Here is an 8,456-nt window from a genome sequence, read left to right on the forward strand (position 1 = left end):
TTTAATAAATCAGTGGGCTAGTTTGGGTTGTATGGTTCGTACAATGAAGTGTAATAAAATGAGATAGTAAAGAAAGAGTTTGAAAAAGAGAATTCACAAAGAATATAGTGTGTGAACAATTGATTGTCTTTGAAATTATTATCATTTTTCATTTAATTGTCAAACTAGATGCTTTTCCTTTTTCAATGTCAATTAAAAGCCTAAGTACTTTATGCACTATTTGATGACACATTTTCAACAACGAAAAAGGTTTAGATGTTTTACTAATTGACAATAGAGTAAAGAGGGGGCTTAGGATAAAAATTGCTAGGGTGTGCATCTAACCTACCAATCTTAACCGAAGATAATTGATTGGTTTTTAATAAATCAGTGGGCTAGTTTGGGTTGTGATTTTTTTAAGAAGGATGTGCATATATATAAAAGCTTGTAATTTCCATTTTTGTTATCTTGATGTATTAGATATTTGGATGGAAACTTTTTACTTGTTGGTTTGGTGTATACATATGAGTTTTATTTATTATTTTTTGAAATCTTACTGATATAAGAAATATACTTTTTATAACGGAGATAAATGGTTCAATGGGCCTAACAGAAAAGCCCAAGCCTGACACTCCGAATAAATATTTGGATGGAAACTTTTTACTTTATTTATTTATTTTTTTTATAGGAACTTTTTATTTGTTGGTTTGTCGTATATACATATGAGTTTTATACTTTTATTTTTTATTTATTTTTAAATCTTATTGACATAAGAAATTTAATTTTTTATAACGGAGATAAATGGTCCAAAGGGCCTAACAGAAAAGCCCAAGCCTAACACTCCGAATAAAGTACCCAACGTTGGTTTAAGTTGCTGATTTCCCAATCTGATGAGGCTGGTTATTGCTCAAGCTGACAAGATTGATTTGGATTGAAAATGCCACCCAAATCGAAACCACTTTCCTTTTGAGAGTTTTTTTTTTTTTGGATAATTCAATAGTTATAATGGAGATTAAAGATTTTAATTTAGGATGTTTCCATTCGAAAATTATTAAATAATAATTACAAAAAGAAGAATCTTAGGAAGTAAAGCCATAATCCTAGTCCCCTCATCATTATCCTCTCTCTTTTGGTACATACTTCATTAAAACCTAAAAAATGTGTGGATTTGATTTAAAGATTTCCTACCACACCGTCCCTTAATGTGAGTGAAATTATTCAATGCATTTGGTGTTCTTTCCTCATGTCTTACATGAGAACGATCCATAAGCCGTATGCAAGTATGCAACCAAGAAACAAGACAAGGCCATGGCATAACCTATAAATTTCTTTTCTTATTTTCTAAAATGACCCATGAAATTGATCCAACACAAAAGGAGAAGAATTTGAGAAATAAAGAAAAAAAAATGAAAAAAATAAATATATTTTATCCAAGAGTAAGATGCTAAGATACCAAATTACCAATACACTTAGTTATAGTTAATTTAACTGGTAAATTCTATTGTTGTTGAATAAGGATTTTGGAGTTCAAAATTCACTTAATTAATTGGTGTCTTCACCTGATAATAAAAAACAATTATCATAGAGTGAATATCATAAGTCAAAATTCTACCGTATCTTTTTTTTTTTTTTTTTAAATTACCAAAACACACTAAATATGAACACAACAGCATGTTATTATTCAAGATTTTTTGAAAAGCATGCTATTATTACAAATGTTGTTTATTTCTCCTGAGTAGCAATTTCACAACTGTAATTTAAAATTTCCCCAATCATACCCTCAAAAAAGTCATTTTCGCATGCAACATGGAATTCAAGCCTTTAACAGAAATTCGGCACTAATTTCGGAAGCTGCCTGTTGTTGACCAAATTTACTCCACTTTTTGCATTAAATGTGACTTCTCTCTCTCTGTTTTCTGAAAATTTTACCCACCCCATAATAATAAATGTGCAAAGGTTAGAGAGCGTTAAAAAAAACTCCAGGCGCAAGAGGAAGGAAAGGATTCCAAAACCCACAGAGATAGGCAGAAAAAGTCAAGGGCATAGTGTTATGTAGCCTAAAAGGCATTCCTTAGGGTGATCATGCTGATTGAAGCATATTCAGTGTGCGTTGTTTGTTTTATCTTTCTCTATGTGGAGTGGTTTTGTTCGATGAACCATGCAACAATTTTATAATTATAATCTTTACCACTAATGAAATAGCATATTGTAATTAATGTACAATAAAAATAAGAGTTGGTCAAAAACCTAAAAATAATGTCAATGATTATAAATAAAAGTGACATTGTATTAATCACTCACACCCATTTGTGAAAAAAAATAAAAGTTAGATAATAAGATAAATTTGCCGTGGATTAACATTGTTTGTTGGGTTTTGTTTGCGCCATTATATGCTCTTTCAAAGGTGTTAAAAAAGATGTAGTTCTTGACAAATGTGCATGCTTTCACTTCTTCCCTGACATGAAAGTTTCTGGGCAATATCAGCTTTTTTCTGTCTACATATAACAGACGCATGTTTGAACTTTTAAGCCTTTTCACAGACTCTCTCTCTCTCTCTTCCTGTCTTTAAAATACACACCAGTGCAGTTATAAAATCTATACATATCTAATTTATCGGGGATGCAAATGTTGGACCTTTTTTTCTGTGTATTTGCAGGCTTTATATAGGCATTGTACATATGGTGTAAGACATCATAAGAGTATTTGTCTTTACAGCATTTGTTTTACCTTTAGAACTCAGAATAAGAATCTGTCAGTGTCAAATTTTCCAGCCCAGAAAAAGAATATAAAACCTAAAAAGAACAAACAAGAAAAAGGAATAATAAGAAACTATAATTTGAGCATTCCTTGGATAGTGGAAATGATCCTAATCATGAATAAACTAAAATTTTAGAACAACACGCCTGTGAGGTCCTGAAATGAAATGAAAACAAATGGTAGAAGGAACTTTCTGAAGCTCCCAATAATCTGTAAAATGAATTTGATTTTCTGGAAAGTGAGATCCAAATGTTTCTGTAAGTGAATTTGTAATGGAACTAACAACAATGTGGCATAAACACAGTCAAATGGATATGTTTCTAAGCTAACAATTTGGCCACAAAAAGTTAAGAGAATGATATATTTATTATAAAAAGTGAACAAAATGGCATATGCTTCTTGAAGAGATTGTGCTAGCTTGTTAGCCATTTTTTTTTTTTAATTCAATTGGGCCATCATCTCACATAATCATATTGGTATGCTGCAATTCTTATTTCTGATATGCACATAGACATGGCTATCATCATCATCATCATCATCATCATATAGTACCATTATTATAATTATCTATTATCATTATTATTATTAGTAAAGTCAGAAAATCACATGGTAAATAAGAATCTTAAGGAAGATTTAGATTCACATAGGACCAATCTTGAAGATGACAATTCAACCAAGAAACTGAGCACTTTACATTGTTATCCTTGACCATNAACTTATCCTTTAATTAATCAAATAGTCAATAACTCTGAACCAATAATGCGACTGCTTGGAGTTATATAATCATTTATCACCCATAACCATCATCATTAACAACTATCACTGGCAAATCTCTGCTAAAATCACGGTGAACTATGGAATCTTGACTCCCATAACCGGGAACAATATACCCACAGTATACTAGTACTAATGTACATATATAATTCATGAAATGAACACGTTTAAAAAAAAAAATTGCTCTATTGTCTGTCAAAAGATCACCTGGTACTGAATATGCCATGCACCTAATAATGATTAAATTAATCAATGTTGAGGATATTAGAGATTGATGACCCAATATGCATTTATTGATGCAGTTGAAGGAGGGCTGTATTCAAATTATATTCAATGCAATGTTATGTCTACGTCCTAACCTGATAAGATTGGTGGCAATGTGTGAGCATCTTTGATATGGTGCAAAAAGAACACGGTTTTGGATTTTCAGTTTTGATTTTATATCAATCCTATTCAAAGCTGATTCAACTGAACATTTATTTTTAGAGTTTTATACTCATATTTTAATAAACCATTTTAAGTAAAATTTTTTTATTAACAATACTCTAATGTGGCGTTTGTACAGGGTAATGTTTTAGGATTCTTAGGAATGTTTAAAGATTCACATGTTTGTTGCAAATTATGCTAGAGAATCAGATGCAGGGGAATCTGGATTTCCCCTTAACCTCTCTCAGTAGGAATGTGAATTCCCTTAAAAAGGTGGAAATCTAGATTTCCAAGTTTAAAGGAAATTATATTTTTATATATTGACAATTTTAACCCCCTTTTTTTAAATGACTTGGTAGTTCACATTCAAATCTAAGAATAGAATGGGAAAATAAATAATTCATTTAAGATTCCTGGGAGTAAACCAAACATTATCATCTCATATTTCTAGGAATATTAAGAGATTCCCAATGAAACCAAACATAGGAATAGCTACATTCTTAAGAATGTAATTCTTAGGAATCACATTCCTAGAAATCTGGATGCCAGGAGTAATGTGGATTCTCCCGTACCAAACGCCACCTAAAGGCATACATTAACCAAATCCTTATTTTTATTATACATACCAATTCATAATGGATACATTTTGAAATACATACTTTGTTTAGATAGGTACAATATAATGTTTAACTATGTAATACTACTCTTTATTATCTGGTTCCATTTTTTAAAAAAAAAAAAAAAAAAGCTCTTTATTATCTAAGGATAATATAACAATTTACAAACTATTTTTTTTTAGAAAGAAACTATTTATTGTTTTAGTTTACACTTAATTTGCAATTTTAAAAACGCATGAATGTTTTCTTTACCTTACCTTGTTATTACTATTCTAATAATAATTGTTCACATGGTAGACGTTTTTTGTAGTCATGCTGATGTGGTATGTCAACGAACATGTTAATCTCACAACATCAAATGTGCGGAGACACATACATGTTAAGGGCTACAATTTTTTTTTTTTTTTTTTTTGCTTTGCTTTTCCAATATTAAATTGTAGTATCTCAATATATATATATATATATAAAAGAGAAATGTTATGTCCACAATACTTTCATAAAAAAATTTAGGTGATAAATTATTATTTGTTTTAATTTGAAACTTACCACTAAAATTATTTTTTTGCCATCAGTAACAGTTATTAATATTTTACCATTTAAGATTTTTTGTGTGTGGACATAACAATATATATATATATATATATATACCAGTACATGCAGTATACAAAACACGTCGGCTATGTTAACAATTGTTATATACTCCATAACAGTGAAAAGTCAAGGTATAAATACAATTGAAGCTTTTTTGAAAGTTTAAAAGCTAATTTGAATATGATATTGATATATAGTTGAAACTTGAAAGACCAATTAATATGCATGGTATTTTAACCTTGTTAAAGGTCAAAAATATAAATCGATTGCTTTAAGGGCATGTAAAGGATTTGGTATCTTCAAAGTTTGTCTTAACTTTTAAAAGCACATTCGAAAACCTGACTTTATGGTTTAATAGAACCACTTCAATACATTAATCTAAAGCTCTAGTGTCTCACGTAGGCATGTCTTCCTTTTTAATATGTATCCAAAAGGGTCAGTCATTCTTAGAAACCTTTTGTTAATTTCTCCATCAAAAGTTGGAATGCTTGTGTGTAAAGTATAGGGGATTAGTGCTTGACAAAGCCAAATTTCCACACCATTAGTGCAGAAAAAGTAGCTTTTCATCTGCCTAATCGGAGTGGGATTTTCTATTGTTAGTAACTCTTTAAGGATTTCAAGAACTTCAAAAAAGTAAAAGGAAGCAGATGCCTTGCTCTTTCAACCAAAGCTTTTGAGGTAAGAATTTGGCATCTTCTCATTGTCCATTTTTATAAATAAAATAAAATTGAATTCTTTGATGGGGCGGTGGCTAAAATATATGACCATTTATATTTCTTTTCTAAGTAATTTAATAAAAATTAATTAATTGAATTGAGATTATGCTTGATATATACCTCACACACTCCTTTTCTTCTTCAATTAAAATATCATCATTAACTATTCTTTTTCATTAATTAATGGTGGAATCATGCTTTGATCCATGTATACCTATGATGAAACAATGCCAAATTTCACAATGATCACAAATCATAGATGTATAAATCTCTCATTTATAATTAATAGCTAATCCAAGTATAGGTCCAAAATCACCAATGTAATATACTTAGCCAAAAAAAAAAAAAAAAGACCACTAATGTATTAATCAACATTATAATTAAGAGCCATGCAAGAGGTATTGATAAAAATATGCATGTGAAGTGGCGGAGCTCCAACAAAATACAATAAGGTACTCTACCCGCATAATAAAATTCCCCTTTAAACAAATCATTAATATATTTGTTTGGTCGGAGTATCATTTAACATCACATTCAAACTTTTTCTTTAGGTGTCTATTTATATTAAACGATATATGGTACTATTCTTCAACTGTAAAAATTGGGAACCAATGGCCATCTTTTGCTTCATTGGTGCTTCTCCTATGGAATTCATATCTCTCACACCAAAAAGCAAGAGCACTTTCCTTTATTCTAAACTATAAAAAAAAGGAGGTAAGGAAAAAGGAGGAGGGGTAGGAAGGCTTAAAAAGTCTACTTGCTTTGAGTCCAAGAAGCTACCAAAAACCTTTTAGAGGAGATGGCTCTCAATTCTCCCCAGCTGTTAGTGATTGTTGTTATGTGTTTGCTTAAAGTTTGACCTTGATGACATGATTATAACATATTTATATGTGTGAGAAAAGCTAGGTGGGGTTTGGCTTGCACTAGTGAAAAAGAAAATGGGCCCTATTGTCTCATAATATTCCATCAATTAGGCTCGGGAGGAAAGATTTATTTGTAGTTGCTAATCGATTGCTCAAATTTTTTTTTCCCATTTGAACTTGTGGGAAAAGTTGGCCTTTTTGAGGTTCTTAATTGGACAAGTAAAAATTGTTACTTTAGAAAAATTTTACATGAGTGAATAGGATTGGAAAGATCCTTATAGATGGGGTCATTGGTTGATCTAGCAATCCTTACTTAGATGAAAAAAAAGGGCCTTTTGAATTATGGTTCCTCTATTATTGGTGGGGTGGGGAGGGACTTGAAAAGCCATGGGGTGTAGTGGGGAAAACTTTTTCCCTTGTGAAGGAACCAACTACAAAGCAACACCTTTTAATAATGATGCAAAGGTAAAAATAATCTCATGAGAGAGAGAGAGAGAATTCAGATTTTCAAACTGAGGGAAGAAGTAGAAATGATGGAAAAAGATCTAAGGGGAGGCGTCAAAAGTGGGAGAAAGGGGCTAAGAGTTGATGAGATCACCCTTTAGGCTTTTTAAAGTGGAAGGAATTATTACGGTATCATGCTTAAGAGGTGGGTTTGCTAGAGACAAAACACCTAGCTTATTCAAGAAAACTTCTCCAATCCCCCCCAAACATTAAATTACAGTTTTCCTTATGCAACTTTACTCTACATCATTTTACTTCAACCCCCCCAAAAAAAAACATTTATTTTTCTACTTATTTGTGAAGTCTTTCTAAAATCAATGCATTGCAATCAAAATCACTAGGGTCCAGTTTTCCACCCATTAAAAATTCTTCCTTTTTCTTCCATTTTAATTTAATTTAGATGAAAGACACTTGACAGCATGCCACGTTACGACAATTCATTTTTTCTTCAATTCCACCAAACTTCACCTTTGGCAAAGGAACGTTGCCGTGAGAAAATTTACCATTGGATTTGACACTCACTTTTTTGTGTCCTTATCACATTGTACCATGAGATAAAAAATAAAATGCTATAGAATTAAAATCGTAAAGTTATTGCTCACTATGATGTGAGTTATCATTGAATCTTCCCATAGATCCTTCGTTGTTAATTGACCCTAACACACAATATTCTTGTAAGTTCTTTACTATAACATACAAAATCTTTTGTAGCCCCTATCACAATCTAATATAAAGAAAAGAAAAGAAAAGAAAAATTATGACTGTCATACAATCGTGAAGATGATGCTTAATGTGACGTGAGTTGTCATCAGATGTTACAAGATTATTATTTTGTGTTTCCATGTTATTTCTTGACAAATGCTATAAAATCATAGAGCTACTACTTAAAGTGACATAAATTACCATTTAATACGACAAAATTACCATTATTTGTAACCCTATTAACGTATGCCCAGAGTGATTAGCAAATTTGAAATTAAAAATTTAATAATATATTAAAAGAGAAGCATAAGCATAATAATGACCCACCAAAGAATAAAAAATTAGTTTTTAATATATTAAAAAAAAAAAAAACTAAAGAATAAACTAACAATGTTTTTTAGGGTAATATTGTAATCCAGATGGTTTGAATCTATCATAATTTAGTACACAATTTGTAATTTCTATATTTGACTCTCTAAAGTTGGTTAAAAAGAAAATTATTAAGGCTCCGTCCCAAATGATTTTGT

The sequence above is a fragment of the Quercus suber genome, unplaced genomic scaffold (genome assembly GCF_002906115.3).
Source record: "Quercus suber isolate HL8 unplaced genomic scaffold, Cork oak 2.0 scaffold_1105, whole genome shotgun sequence".
Taxonomy (NCBI): Eukaryota; Viridiplantae; Streptophyta; class Magnoliopsida; order Fagales; family Fagaceae; genus Quercus; species Quercus suber.